Source organism: Barbus barbus (genome assembly GCF_936440315.1).
Source record: "Barbus barbus genome assembly, chromosome: 4".
Classification (NCBI taxonomy): Eukaryota; Metazoa; Chordata; class Actinopteri; order Cypriniformes; family Cyprinidae; genus Barbus; species Barbus barbus.
Window position 1 is genome coordinate 11,341,626 of NC_136732.1, and position 17,127 is coordinate 11,358,752.

Here is a 17,127-nt window from a genome sequence, read left to right on the forward strand (position 1 = left end):
GGTTCCCTGAAGGGAACGAGAGCTACGTCCCGAGCCACACTTCCGGCATCCCTGCCAGCGCTTGCTTCATGACTTGAAGCTGATGCCGGCTCCGCCGCACGTGCTTATATAACTTCCTGGTCGTGACGTCACCCCGCCCGTGACGCCTCGCCCATCCATTAGGCTGTTGTATAAAATATTCAGAGCGCCGGTTACGCTGATAGCGTTCCCATAGCGTCTTCGGACGTAGCTCTCGTTCCCTTCAGGGAACCTGGGTTACATACGTAACCTGGTACGTTTTATGATATGTCCCATATTGTAGTTCTTTTTAGGTTTTGAAAGTACATTGAGATTAGACAAAGAAAATTGTTCAACTTTCAACTAATTTTTTTTTTGTAATTTACAAGCTCAGCTTATTGTTAGTTTGGTATATTTTATTATTTGACATTTTGGTGGGAAAATTATTTCATGTTGTAAAATGTTTTGTGATGTATCCCCCCAAAAAAGTAATTATATTTATAAATGAATCATTCATGATATTTGAACTGAACTGATTTTGTAAAAATAACTAATTAAAATATATATATAAATAAATGAATACCTTTAACCTTAAATGTATTTATTTTTTTAATCCTTAACTTTTGTTAAAAACTATTTACATTTTTCTGAAAGTGAAAGTGAAGTGACATTCAGCCAAGTATGGTGACCCATACTCGGAATTCGTGCTCTGCATTTAACCCATCCAACGTGCACACACACAGCAGTGAACACACACACACCGTGAACACACACCCGGAGCAGTGGGCAGCCATTTATGCTGCGGTGCCCGGGGAGCAGTTGGGGGTTCGGTGCCTTGCTCAAGGGCACCTCAGTCGTGGTATTGAGGGTGGAGAGAGCGCTGGACATTCACTCCCCCCACCTACAATTCCTGCCGGCCGGAGACTCGAACCCACAACCTATGGATTACAAGTCCGACTCTCTAACCATTAGGCCACGACTTCCCCTAAACCATGTTAAACCAACTTTAATACAAATATTACATTTTAAAGAGTTTTTGCAAATGCATTTTAAGCTGGAAATTCTTCTTATTATTATAATGGTCACACTTTATTTTAAGGTTCAATTCTCGCTATTAACAAACCATTAACTATGTCTTTTGCCTAAATAAACTCCTAATTTGCTGCTTATTAATAGTAAGGTAGTTGTTAAGTTTAGGTGTTGGTATAGGATTAGGTATGATGTAGAATATGGATATGCAGAATATGTGCTTTATAAGTACTAATAAAAAGCCAATATGTTGATAATAGGCATGCTAATAAGCAACTAGTTAATACTGAGAATTGGTCCCTATACTAAAGTGTTACCTTAATTGGTATTATTATTTGGCCCGTTAACCAACATTACAATCATCAAGAAAATCCCATTCCCAAGGTTGATTGTGATCTGTTACGGTTCACTCAGAGTTGTGAAGTCTCAAGAAGAACTATCCAAGTATTCAGTTATAAACTCAAGTCAAGTGGAATGAAAAAGTTGACTCAGAAGTTCCCACTCTGAAGCAACAAATACTTGATGGATTAAAACTACAGTCGTGCTGATAGGAAAACCAGCCATCTAGAATGGCAACAGTTTTGATTAGTTTGCACTTCTCTCTGGTTCCGTGAAATGCACTTGATTTGGACAGCCTCTGAAGCGAATCTCTGGAGAGTCTCTTGGGTGCTATGACTGGGCTGCAGCGGTGGTGCCAGATATCACAGCCACCTTCAAAACCTGCCGTCCTCGGGGAGTAGGGCAAGGGGGCTCACACGCTGCTGATGTAGGGCTTGTGTTCTGCGAAGGATGACTTAATTTTCTTTTAATCTACACACAGCCCCTCTGAGCTGTTGAGTCGCACAGAAAAGCAACCGCCATTGCTTTTCCTTATTCGACTCCAACCTGCATGCTCTCCTGAACAACACAATCATAATGCGATTTGGGGGTTCATTTCAGGTGATTAGAGCTATAAAGTACAGTAGCTTTACCTTGCAGTGCTGAGACTGTTCGTTTTTCTTTGTAATTTGCACACAGATGTGACAGGCTCTATTGAATCACAGAGGTGTCTGAATTTCTGTGGCATTTCCGCCAAGTATCGTTTTGACCGGTACATACGTGTCTGTGTATGTATTTGGGAGGTCCTCAGGTAACCTCATTGTAAAATAGCAGATGGGTTGTGATTTTGCAGCGGTCTTTGAGAGGTCTTTGATGAGGCTCTGCAGAGCATGAGGCAGACACATCCAGTCGGCAAAGCCAGACTGCCGGGGCCCGGTGGGCCGCTGGGGTGCACACACCTGAAAGATAAATGACTGGAACAAATCTGCTTCCCGTCTACCTCTGCTCCCCCTCTCCAGCCTCACTCAGAGGCTAGACTGTTTCAGCAGCTGCCATATGACTGATAACCACATAGTGTTGTGAGGTGCTGCTTTCAGAACATTCCCTCAGATTAAAGACACACACTACACACATATGTAGTATAAGAACAAAGCAACACCTTGCATGAAAATGTGATTTGCATGTAAGTAGAGCATGTTTAGCAGCTCTACAACAATGCAGTTTCTTAAAACTTGACTTTTTATGAACGCATCATAGCACTTACACAAACCCAGCCCTTCACCAAACTCTGATCCTAACCCCTGGCTTTACCTACTAATCTGTATGCCCTCTTTGCATTCAATGTCATTTTTAATGAGATCAACGCTGTCCGTTGATGTGTGGCTCACGGTGTTTCAAGGAACATGGATAGAGATGTTAATAGATTGTTGTAGACAATAATCGTACTGAAGCTAATCTATTAATGTGTTAGCATATACAGGCAGATGTGCTGCACACAGGAGGCCTGTATTAATAGTCTTCCTTTAGGCATCAATAATTGTTAGCACTGACTGGATGTCATCCATTTTTGCCTTAAGCTATTACAAGGGTCGGTGTGACTCCGTTAGCGCCCTGAATAACTGCAGCGCACGCCAGATAAATCAGAATGAGCAGAGTCATTGGACGGCCATATTAACATGCTGTCATGTCCTTGAGCTTAATGGAATCGTAAATACAAAGGCACTACTGAAGCTCGGTCCATGTGTTAAAGCCTTGGGGACCCGGTCTCTCTAGCGCTGACACATGTCTCGCACAGAGTGGGACGCGTTTCACTTCAGGTCATATGACTTAGCGATCAAATGTCTGCCACTGCTGACTCCACGTACAAGGCCTTACACAGCTCTGCTGATGGACATATAGGAGTGTGAGGTCTTTTAGCAATGAGTAGACTGAGGAGGTCAGTGGTTGGGGGTTAAACAGTTTTGACAGCAGAAGAACCATCTGTATGCTGTCAACGGCCCATCACTGTTTTTTATAGCTTGGTAATTATAGCACTCTTATTGGCTGAAGTCATTTAGTATCGGCTTAGAGCTGTGGCTGGCGTTTACAGGATCAACAGTAATTACCACACAACACCCTTGTTGACAGTAATTCAGCCAGGCAAAAAGGCTGTGTGTATATCCATCATTGCCACTATGTTGACACTGATACTGAACAGCAAGAAGTACAGTATGAGGTCAAAATCAAGACCGATCAAAATCAACCAAATGATCTTACGTGAATCTAAAGTAAGAATCAAGAATCTATCACTTGCACATTATCGTAAAGGGAAAGAGCATAACCAAGGTCATGTGGGTGAGGAAAACAACCAATAATATATTTTCAATCTAATCAAACATCGGTAACACTTTAGTTTAGAGACCAATTCTCACTATTAACTAGTTGCTTAATAGCATGCCTATTATTAACATATTGGCTGTTAATTTGTTCATTTTAAGCACATATTGTACATGGCCATATTCTACATCCCTTAATCCTACCCAATATCTGAACAGAACAACTACCTTACTAACTATTAATAAGCAGCAAATTAGGAGTTTATTGAGACAAAAGTCATAGTTAATGGTTTGCTATTAGTGAGAATTGGACCTTAAAATAAAGTGTGACCAAAAGATGGATACAAATCGAGTCTCTACATTTATTTATTTCATTTATTACTGTCTAACAGCATCACAAAATGTCTCTTTGAGCTTATTTATTTTTTATTCTGGACCAAAAAGAAAATTATAAATGTAGTCTTGGTTGCACTTAGTGTTCACACACTGTAATTTTTTAACACTGAACATAAAGATACAAAACAAAAGGTATAAGGATAAGGTCAGGGCCTGATTGGACAGCTTTTATGATGTATATTTTTCAGCAGAACTTTCTGAACACCCAAAACAATGCTATGTGCTTGACTAAATGCACTTATAGTATGTGTGTACATATGGTGGTAACTCACAAAGAGTCAAAACAGCGCCAGTAATTCCTCAGGAGATGGCGGTTTGGACACCTGTAGTTAACTGTAATGGGTTTTGGTTAATTTAGATGTCTTTTGGTCCGTATTGCATTCATATTTCACCAAATTTGTTTGGAAGTGGTCCAAGTCCAACTGAAAAAGTGGGTCTCGGTCTGCTTGTCTGGAAGCACCAAAGCTTGATATGGCAGCGTTCACACTAACTCAAATGATACACACTAACAGAACAAAAAAAAATAAAAAATCTTTGACTTGTAAACGATTCTTTGTGAATGTGTCCCACTAAATGCATTGTAAATGCTGATTTATATAATGTAGTTTATACATATTCTAGCCTTAGATATAATTCAGTAAAATACTAAAAAAAAACATTATTTTTTTGTTTGTTACACAGTAACTCTCACAAGTAGCTGTCAAAGTAGCTCCCATTATTTGTGGCTGCTCATAAGGTCTGCCAGGTGTTGGCCCACCACCCTTAATCAGACAGATGGAGGATGAATTTAGTGAGGAGAAAGATGACTCTCAGAACCTGTCTCACCTCTGTCTTGCTCGCTCTCCCACCACCTGCTCAGCAAGCGTGAATGAGCTGTTGCCAATGTCAGCGGATAAAGCCATCACCCAATGAGAAGTGTCATATCAGACAAATGATCCATCAGCATCCTTCAAATATTATTCACACTACCTCTGGAGAAGATAAGGTTTATCCAGGGTTTAAAATTAACTTTTGCCACCATTTTCCAATGACAAATATAGGGGATAATTTACTGTCCATACCTGTTTCTTCTAGCCATGAAACTGTATTTTAAGAATGAATTGTAGACGTCAAAATATTATTTTGACATTTTGACACCCATTTAATGTTTTGTCCACTCCCAACATCCATCTCATTTAGCATTTACCAAATGTTCAGCCGAAAGAAACCCTGATTCATTGGGCCTCAAACTATTAGCATCTAATTAGCATGGACAAAGATGTGTGATTAACAACAGCTAATGTCACATCCTGGTCACGGCAGTGAAGCACGACACGTTGCTTTTGATGGGGCAGTGACTCACTCACAGGATGACCTCAAAGGTGTGTGCCAGGACTGTAAGATGTTTGTCATGCTTGTCTCTATTGAGGGACCGTCTTAATGAAGACTAGCACTGCATTTGTGAGTGTTAAATTCAGGTGAAGAACTTAATGCCACATTAATATTTCCTGCTAATATGAATGTTCCTCTGATGAAGTAAGAACTCTTTGTGAAGAAGAACCTTCATACGACGCACGTACGGTATGTATCAATGGCAATTAGTTCAATTGCAATCATTTACTCACCCTCAAGTTTTTCCAAACCTGTTTGAGTTTCTTTCTTCTGATGAACACAAAAGGAGACATTTCAAAGAATGTTGGTAGCCAAACAGTTGCTGGTAGCAACTGACTTCCATAGTATGGAAAAAATATTGGGAACCAGCAACTGTTTGGTTACAAATAAGTTACCAACAAATGTATCTTGCTTTAAGGATATTTTGAAATTATTACTGGAAATAAAGCAAATAAATATTCCAAGTCATTAAGAAGTAAATTGTGTGCAATGCAAAACATTACCAACACCAAAATTATCCAAATAGATCAGAGTAGACATTTAAGTGACATCTGTGCTCCCCCCACTCTTGGAAACTAGCAGCCACCACTGATGTGCATCCATTTACGGAGATATGGCTGTGGAATAATCTAATAATATAGGCACTTACCTGGTCTTGATTGAAGTTATGAAGATTAACACAATCCCCCTAATGGCACACAAGTATGAAACTCAGGTGATTAGAAAGCATAGTACCTCTGGGCAAGAGTTTATCATTGAGAAAATGTGTTCATTTTTTGTTTAATCTACATTGGAGAACCCCACAGAATAAGTAAAAAACATGGAGCAGCTGTGTGAAAAGAGGGAAAAAAGAGGAACAAACTCAAATAACCCTCTTTCTGTGTCTCTCCAGATATCGGCACGTGTAACCCTTACCTGAGGGCTAAGCAGCACTTACACTGCTGTGATTATTTATCATTCTGTTCACCACCTCACTCTCTCTTGCTTTAGAAGCCACACCGAACATTTGTGTGTTGTGCTCGAACAGCTTATTGTTGGTCTGTAGTCTTAAAACTTTGTAGGGCTCAATTAAATTTGTTTTATTTTTCCCAAATTCTGGATCCTGTTTTAATTGGTAAATTGTGTAATTAATTGAAATGATGAAACATATACAATTTAACAACAATTTATTAAAAGTTTAACAAAAATGTAATTTTAGGCCCAGTTAATTTGTTTTAAATTTTTACTCAAATTCTGTTTTAATTTTATTGGTTTATGTGTTTATGTCACCAGGCCAGTTTATGAGACACCAGGCTGGTTCCACTTCGCTTCCACTTCCATATAAGCACTTCCCCTTGGGGAATCCCCTCCACCATTTTGAAATGTGTTCCACTTTGTCAAAGGGATGAGGGAAGTATGTATGGACAGACCCTCAACCCCCTCGATTTTGACTGAAAGAGTGAGTCTACAACATATGTATAATTCAGGGAGTTTTATATACCCAAATGCAATACAATTGGGACGTCACTGCAGATCACGTTTAATTTACTCCACTTAAATCAACTCTATGATGTGTAAATTATTTTTTAAACCTTTTAAACAGCCCAATCATACTTATATACATTTATGATGCTGCATTAAACTAATTTGTAAAATGTAAATAATAAATCAATTCCATAAGGATTCCAAGTGATCAATGGCTCAGGACGTTCCAATTCAGCCCCTTGCAAGGCTTCCACCAGTAGTGGGCATTCGTGCAATGTACATATGAGTCAACAAATTAAAAAGCAAATTATACTCAAAATGATTTTTTAGATGGTTTCCATCATTTTGAGTAGTTCTTGTCAAACAGTATGTTCAAGTGTTCCTTTTTAATGTTTTTTAGTTAGTTAGTTGATTCTGTAAAAGCATGGTGTGGCATCATGATCACTATGGTGTGAACTCTGCCTCCAAATGACGTAATCAATCCAGAAAAGCAAGCTGATATGAGGCTTTTCAGAAAAAAAGTTTTATTTTAGTCTTTTCATTCTCCATTTTCTGACTTCTGTTATTATTTATTTATTTATTTTTTGGAGCTTGTCAGGCCCTGCCTTTGTTGTATGGAAAATGTCTCCTTTTGTGTTTTACATATTAAAGAAAGTTGTACAGGTTTGGAAAAACATGAGAGTAAATGAATGATTTTAATTTTGGCTTCATTGGCTCATTTGGCTTTATTAGCTGGTTCTGGCTTAGCTCATGCACCGAGCAAGTTTCTGTGTTGACTTTGAACATGTGGTCAAGGTGAGAGCTTCCTCAGACCTGGCCGACCTCCATCTTTCAATGTTTGGGCCAGGCCTGTGGTGTCTTTGATGTGATTGGCCACAGGTCACCGCTGGACCTCTGCTCGAAGATCATAAATGCTTTGATTTGATTAATTCCTCACCTGGGACATCATTGTGGAGGACTTCTGGCAATCTCCCCCGAATTCTCAAGCAGTCCTCAGGTAAATGATTAAGTGCCGAGTTCAAAAGCTAGACCTGCACTTGTCCCCCCGGAAACCTTTACTGTCATGAATATTTCATGAATATTCATTCTCCACATCCACACCCCTTTCTTCTGCTTTGATGGGGGTGGATGCGAGTGGGACAGCTTGCTGCTCGTATGGATGCTGAAGAACAGCATATGCCGCTAAAGGTCAAATCCCAGCTGTCTTCAAGTTGAGAAATGCAGGATGATACCTGCTCTGAAGTACAAAGTTGTGTGATGTTTTTTAAGACTGTAATTTCTAGATCAAAGCAGATGAGCATACGGACTGTGCAGTTTTGAGTTTCTCTTTTGTTTGATCAATAGAATGCAGAGACAGAAAATGCCTTTGTTGAAACTATCATTGCACTGAATAGAATTTGTAAAGGAGAACAAAGTATGTTTTCTTGTGAATCTCAGATATTTAATATCTGAAATATAATGAAAGAAAAATCTGAGTTACTCAGCCTTTGCAGATCTATGTCGATTTTATTTAAAGACAAGAATCATTGTTTATTTGAGACAACAATTCCCCACTGACCAAGGGAAATCATTAAGATTAGAGTTAGCAGATCTGAAGGGCTTGCAAGAATATTGCTCTCTGTTCCCCTGGAGATACAACATTGGAGGAATAATCCATATTGCTTAAAGAAGGAATAAATAAGGAGGGACAGTAACAATGTAGAACAAAGTTCATGCCACAGACTCATTCTCTTAATAATTACACCCACTGCAAAATATGTAAGATATTATAGTTCTTATGGATCAGTTTATTGAGAAATCAATTCCTCAGAAAAACCCTCTCAGGTCCATTGTAGCCTTGCATTTGTAAGTGCAGTACTGGCCAAACAGTATTTGACAAATAGATCAGTCATTCCCAGATGGATTTATACTGACTATATCTAACTTTGCAACAACATGTCAATTTATATTACTAACCTTAACCCTAACCTATCAGTCTACTAATACTCCAATGACAGTTACACCGTACTTCACCACAACAGCTTGAGTTTGTCTACACTGGACGCGACAAAGCAACTGTTGCAAATCATTTGTACTAGGTGTCAGTAAGTCATAAGAATCGGGCAGTTGACTGGGTCGAGCTGGCGGTCCCCGCACCAAGAAGTGAAGAGTTTCTACTTCAAGGCGTACAGTTTCCTCGTGGAGGGAGCTCTGGATTGGAGGATGGTCTCGACAACCTCGGTTGACAGACCGGAAGCTATGAGTTGTGCCCCCTCAGGGGCCATATCCACAGCTTCCACAACTCCGGGCGAGAGTGCACTATGGTGCCCCTGGCCTGTGAGAGGAGATCTCTCCTGATCGGCACTGGCCACGGGGTGCCGTCGAGGAGAGAAATCAGGTCCGAGAACCACACTCGGCCCGGCCAGAACGGTGCTACTAACAATAGACTGACCTCGTCCCGGCGCAGTCTCGCCAGAACTCCCGGGAGCAAAGCGATCGGGGGGAGAGACGTACAGACGAGGCCTCAGCCAGGTCTGTACCATAGCATCCAGTCCCGGAGGAGCTGGAGGGGCTACAAGAACCAGAGGGGACATTGTGCTGACTCTCGAGTCGCAAAGAGGTCCACCTGTGCCTGGCCGAAAACTCTCCAAAACCAAGGATCCCTCCACATGTCTAAGGCACGGACAGCGGCGTGACACTTTGACAGCGCGGAGCAAGTCTCCCCTCAGGGAGACCCCCTTGGTCTTGAGCCACCACTGTAGGGGCCTCACGGGCCGAACGGATCACGTTGGACGCTGCTGCCATGAGCCCAAGCATCCTCTGAAACTGCTTGTCAGTGAATGGCTGGCCTTCTCGCACTCTCTTGACTGCCGTGAGGATCGACTCGATCCGAGCAGGGGATAACCGCGCCTGCATCGTGATCGAATCCCACACCACGCCTAGATTTCCTGGCGTTTAGTCTTAACCCTTAACATCTTAATCTTTCACGTGGGCGAGAACGACATCTTGATGCCGAACCGCCAACCGCTCTAATTGAGCGAGGATCAAACAATCGTCGATATAATTGAGTATGCGGATGCCCTGCAGTCGCAACGGGACCAGAGCTGCATCCACACACTTGGTGAAAGTGCGGGGTGAGAGTGCTAGGTCGAAGGCAAGAACCCGATACTGGTACGCTTTGCCCCCGAAAACGAACCTCAGGAACTTCCTGTGAGAGGGAAGGATGGAAACATGGAAATAGGCGTCTTTGAGGTCTATTGTGACAAACCAGTCCTCGGACCTGATTTGTGACACGACCTGCCTGACAGTGAGCATTTTGAACTTCAGCTATCTGGCTGAGCGGTTCAACAAATGCAAGTCCAGTATGGGCCTCAGCCCCCCATCCTTCTTTGGAACAATGAAGTACCGGCTGTAGAAGCCGGTGTGAACCTCGTGAGGAGGAACCAACTCGATGGCTTCCTTCCTCAGCAAAGTATCGACTTCCTGTTCCAAAACCAGAGCCTGCTCGGGGCGGACCGCAGTCACAACAACCCCGTTGAACGGCGGAGGTGGCCCATCGAACTGGATGCAATAGCCATTCTCTACCGTGTGCAGGACCCAAGGAGACACATTCGGCAGTCGCTGCCAGGCTGCCAAATGATCTACTAAGGGAATCAGTCTCTCGAGATTGACCTCTGGTGTCAGAGAAGCGGCCAGACCGCTGCCTCGATGCGGCGCACCGAAAGGAGACGCGCGATCTGGCAGCTGAGGCGAGTGCCTCAGGCCCGCTGTAATCACAGGCGGAGAAACCTGAGGACGATACTCGCTGGGACCCGCTGCGCCCTGGAACAACGGCAGGGTTGGTAGACAGGTCCCCGGAGGGCACCGAGGGGAGACGGTCACCGTGTACCGTGGTGTAAGCCGCTCCACCCAAGTAGGGGTCGCCCTCCATGGTCCTAGGGCTCGTCCGTCAGGACCTTTTACGCGAGGAGCTGGTATGCGGAGGAGGCTGCTCCCGCCCAGCAGCCACCTGAGTTTAGAGAGCGCATACCCTCTGCCCATCAAAGATGTTATAAGCAGAGCAGGAGCCTTCAAAGACGATGCCATAGAGGGAGACAGATAGCTCGCAAGGGTCTGCACAACTCACGGCACCGCCCTGTACCCGCGCTCATTCAGTTCCCGCGGGAACGAATGGCCGGGACGACAGGTTTCACCCGCAATCTCGACACCTCGGTGTGGAGATCGGGGAAAAAACGGAAGGTTCCCGTGTAGAAGTGGCTCCTCAAACTGGGGCGAAAGAGACGGCGAAACCTCGTGAACGCTCGTCACATCAACCTCCTCGGAGGAAGAAAGCCGCAGCGTCAAGCCCTCGTCTCGGGGGGAAGAGACCGCTTCCAAACGAGAGACGGGGCGCCAGATCTGGCGGATACAGGAGGAGATAAGGACATACCTGTCTCACTCTCACCAGCCAGATCAGCCTGCGAGCCCCACGAGTGCAGCCGCCGCTCTGCCTCGGCAGAAGCGGGACCGAAACCGCGCGGAGAGCTCGAGAGCGAACGAGGCGGCGAAACCTCATCAACACTCGTCACGTCAACCTCCTCGGAGGAAGAGAGACGAAGCGCTGAGCCCTCGTCCCGGGTGGGGGAAGAGTGCCGCTTCCAAACCGAGAGACGGGGCGTCAGATCTGGCGGATACGGGAGGAGATAAGGACATGCCCGTCTGACTCTCGCCAGCCAGATCAGCCTTTTTTTTTCTTTTCTGCGAGCCCCGCGAGAAAAGCCCCTGCCTTTTCTCACTCTTTTTTTTTACGGCAGAAGCGGGACCGGCTTTATTTTTCTCTTATGCTTGTGCAAACACTGCAGCTTACAAAGCTAGGAAGACAAGCGGGGCGTCGACCCCTCTCTCTGGGGGAAGAAGGGAGGCTTCCGAACACAGAGAGCGGGCGCTAGATCTGATGATCCATGTGCGAGCCCCACGAGTGCAGCCGCCGCTCCGCCTCGGCAGCGCGGGGCCAGCACCGTGAGGAACACTCGCAAAGGCTCCCTCCTAGAAGAGAGCCCTCTGGGTGTGGAGTGTGCGCAGCGAGAGCTGCTCACAGTGCGGGCAATCGGCTCCCTCGAGAGCCAACACCGCATGCTCCGCACCCAGGCAGACCACGCACAGATTGTGATGTAGCGAGGGCAGGGACTAACACACAACCTGAAACGCGATCTGGGGTCGCCCATTGTCTTGGCCTTGGAGTTAGGCATCTTTTAGGACAGACAACACTAAATAAGACTCACAAGACACAAAACGGACTGACAACATACAGAGCGCTTGCTGAATGACAGAAAGCTGACGCCGGCTCCGCCGCACGTGCTTATATACTTCCTGGTCGTGACGTCACCCCGCCCGTGACGCCTCGCCCTTCTATTTTTGACTGTTTGCTGGAAGGGAACTTACTTTTACTACACTCAATTGGTTTTATTTTCATTATTATCTGCAAGTACAGATAATATACTTTGTACACATTCAATACAATTAAACACACTTCTTTTTCACCAGGCCTGGGAAATATAACAGTGTCGGTTCATTAAATTTAAGATGAATTGTTTATCTTCCCTTCTTTGTCTTTTTGTCTCCCAACATGAATTCTGTTGCTTTTTTTCTATCAGACTATCTGCTGGACTAGTGAACAAATCTTGTGCGTAATAACCTTGACTTAGGACTTAGAAACGTATATATAGTAAACATTTCAGCCTAAATCCTTTTTATCTGCACATACAAATTCAGATTCCAATATTAAGATGTACATGTCAACAGAAATCTTGACTGCAGGCTAGAAAACTCATACCCTTTAATGCTGACCTTTGCCTATGCATCCCACAACAGCCAGGTCAGAAAATTAATTTTGATTCTTCTGCCTTGAAGTGAAGCTGGTTGCTAGGAAACAGTCTGTCTGGCTTGGAGGTGTAAAAAGCTGTTTGAACATTAGCTGCTCTCAGCTCAAGGTCACTACTCTTCTGTTTGACCAGAGGATGTGAGACCAACTCACAAACAAGGTCACATCAATCCCTTGCCCATGATATGCATCCATCCATCAGTGACGCATCTGGTATAGAGGTTTACTCATTTTGAGTAAAATAATCTTGAGACACATCTTCAGGGTGTTGTGTTTTATTTGTGTGTTTTTTAATTTGATGCCAACAGATGACAGTGTTTTTCAGTTTCTTTTGCGAGACTTTTCTCCTGCAAGGATACTTTCAGTCATTTGACTATGCATGTCATCGAGCATCGAGTGGTTAATTAGATATATCTAGTGGTCAGGTTCCACACTGAAACAGCCCTCAAGTTTTGGTTCATGCAGTCCTCTGTCAGCTTGCTTTGTTTTTGAAAGGTAGAACCAAAGTATGGTCACAGGTTCATTTTTCTCTCGGCTCACTGGGGTCTTGAGCCAGCAGGATATGGGTCAATAACCCGCATATTGAGCATCCCAACCATCTGCTGCCCAGTGTTTCAATGATCAAAGTTAGTGCTCTACTTTTCCCAGAGCTAAAACTTGAATCTCAGAAAAAAATAGCAAGTGAAAAATTCAAGTCCTTGATTATTTTGTAAAGATTTCTGTTTAAAAGTCTTTGACAAAGAGTTTTCACATTAATAAGCAGCAAAGCTGTTTAATTTGTGAGAAATAATAAAAGGCAAACTACTTAAGGTTTTCTTTCCAAGCTGTTAATGCTTTTTTGACATCAAAACGAATTTAATACAGAAATTAAAAACATGCATGTGCATTCAAATTAGATTTAATTTTAATATTTTTGTAAGAAATAATAAAAGATGATGGCAAACTACTTAAGGTTTTCTTTTTAAGCTTTCAAGGCTTTCTTTTTCTTCATTTAAATACAGAAATAAAAAGTCATGCATATGCATTCAAGTTTTTGTACATGTGGATTGCATTTTAATTAGGGATGCACCGATACCGATTCTTTCATTTTTGGTACTTGACGATACCGATACCGATATCGATACTTTCATTACATTTCTAAATTTTTAAAACATTTTGTACAGAAACCAAAATAGTATGTATAATGTTAGCTGGTCAACATTTATTAAATAGATACAGTCAAACCAAAATTTATTTTATCCAAATAAATTTTGGAAAAACCAACATTTCTCACATTATCAGTTTATTCACTATAGTTTAGAAAATGGTAATAAAATATGACAAGATCTCAGAGTTAAACTATGTCAGAACAAATTCAGCTTGATAATGTCAGATCATTTTGATAGAAAGGTATATAATGGATTACAATCAACCAAAATTTATTCAGACAGCTGTTAGTATGACAATATTTACACAACTATCAATACTTTGTCGGGCAACCCTTAGCCTTAATGACAGCCTGTAGTCTCCTTGGCATGCTGTCATGCAAACCTGAACTTGATTTTTTTTTCGCAGACTTGGTCTGAATAATTTTTGGTCCCAAATTTGTATCAATTTTACTGGTAGTCCACTGTATGAAGAATGTTTGGTTATAATATGTCACAGTTTTCTTTATCTTGCTATGCTCACTTACTTAAATGAACTATAGTGTCCTGCACCCACTAGTAAAAAAAAAAATCAAAAATTATATCTGGTGTCTGAATGATATTTGGTTTGACTGTATATCATTCGGTTATTTTCACACTTAATTATACCCATTGCAATGTATTTTACAAGTTTTTGTTGCTTTCACTGTTCATTTTCAATTTAATAGCATTAGAGCTGTACCATTGCAGAGGCTAAGTACTGCAATCACGCGTTTTACTGTAGTAATGCAGGGAACCACTCATTATAAATCTCCTAAATATGATATTTTCAGAAAAAAAGTCACGTTTTTTTCATCTGAAACGTGCTGTGATATATATTCCAAAGCCACTCATATAATGCAGAATCACTCATGAAGCAAGCAAAACACACGCAATGCGCGAACGTACAGTACAGTAAGGCCTAGCCCATTTCAAACAGGCTGCTAGTTTCACTTTCGCCAGAAAGTCATGTATGCTAAAGGTTGAAAATAAATTATGTTTATAGTGAATGCCCCTATAAATTGTCTTATATTTACGATTTAGTTTTAAGCCAAATGATGTGTGTGCTAAGTGAGCGAACATCAATAAAGGTCACACATCGCGTGCTCTCTCTCTCTCTCTCCCTCCCTCCCTACCGTTAAGTAACTTATGCATTGTTTTACCAACTGAACTACAAACTATCCAGTGATGTCTGTGAAAAAAGGATATTCACTCGACGAGCTCGCACATCTGTGCCGCCGCACGCTCAATCCACTCAGTGTGCTTTGCTTAGCCCATCAGCTCGCGCACATCAGCTATACAGGCGTTAATACTGAATGTTTAACATTAAATTCATTGCATACATATACTTTGTAGACATCCTTAATCTATAATAACTCCATTCTGCTGTCTGTTGTTCTGTTGTGGTGTTTCTTTGTCTGAATATGGCACTTATCATATGCTGTCTGCGTTTGGTATCGGGGCATTTTAACGAGTACGGTAGCTCAGTATCGGTATCGGTGCATCCCTAATTTGAATATATATATTAATAAATATTCAATAAACAGGACCAAACTGAGCAACATGTTATTCACCCTTAAACACTGAAAGGTAACCAGATTTCTACTTGAATAGTGACTTTGTGTTCTGCAGATAGTCTCTTTGTGCATCTTTTAAATTACAAGAAATAACAATAGCTGATGAATACTTTACAACTTGGTAAAATTTTACCATTGTTTAAGTACAATGAAATTTGTTCCAGTACATCAAAAACTGGACAAGCACAACCATTGAATTTAAACAATATGCTAACACTGTAGATTAGGGAACACAATTCATGATTAACTCGTTGCTTATAATAGCATGCATGTTTCTAGCATATAATCTCTTTATTAGTTCTTGTAAAGCACATATTAATGCCTTATTCTGTATGACCATATTCTAGATCCCTACTCCATAGAGTACCTAAATTTAACAATTACCTAACTATTAATAAGCAGCAAATTAGGAGTTTGAGGGAAAATGCTTAGTTAATAGTGAATATGTGTTCTCTAAGCTAAAGTGTTACCAAAAATGCATTTTCAAGGGAGCTTAACTCTATCATGCTACATGTCTTATCTTGCAACAGCCAATTTAATTGTCCAGTGCCGTCGTGCCCTCTGACTCTGGATGGTTGCATTCATTTGCATAATATTTACTCAGCTATCCACCCACAGTGGTCCACTCAAGAGACCGATGGATAGAGGGAGGCGTTGGGAATTAGAAAACAGGAGCCTGTGGAGTGGACCTTTCAATTAAGGTAAAACAGCTTAAAAACCCGATTCTGTGAGAAAACTGAAGTATTTTATGAGGTGGCAATTTTGAATGGATTTGTAGGAAAATGTGATTTTTAGAAGAAAAAAAAAAAAACAAGCATTAAGGTCAACCCCTACACCTAACCGTTACTGGGTCGTTAGAATATTGTATGAAAATGTACAAATAAGATTGCATGAATTACCATGAAAATTATGTTGGTTTCACAGTTGAGACTCCTTGGTTCACCCAAGCCCTGAAACATGACACTTAGGTTGGTGTGCAACATCTTGTTTTCTCTTCTGGAGCCCTGCTGGGAAACACTGACTGACAACTCTACAAGAATGAAGAGGAGTGCATCTTAATGAAAGCACTAGTTTTTGTTGCCTGGTGAGGACAATGAATAACATGACAATGTGTTTTCAGGGATGGACCAAGGGGGTCTTTTTCTGTAGGCTATCCAATTGCATTCCCATTCAAGTTGATTTTTGCAGCTATATGGTGTAGTTATGGCACTTACTAACATGGGTTAACTGGATAATGCTAACCAGCCAAACTTTGATCCCATGGTGGCGACAGAAAACCCTGAAGGGTGTGTTACACTGGCAAGAGCTGTAGGCATTTGTTTAATGCAAATGGGTGTGAGTCAGAGAGTGTATAACTGCAGGCTTGAGTCAGTGAGGATGTGCTGCTGTAATTTAGAGTATTCTTGTTGCCATAAGCTGAAAACGAACCCTTGACTAATGCGGGAAGGAAATGTTTAAAAAAATCTTTGAGCCACTCATTATGCCACAGGAAGGGCTGAGCAACTCAGACTTTGGGATGCTAGTAGGTGTTATTGAGCGCATCTTTTTTCTAGCATTTCTGAAGTACAAATACCAAGCTAGGGTTATTGGAAATATATGCCTGTTGCGTCATTTCAGCAAAATTATAGTACACTGATTCTTGCATGCTTTGCAACACT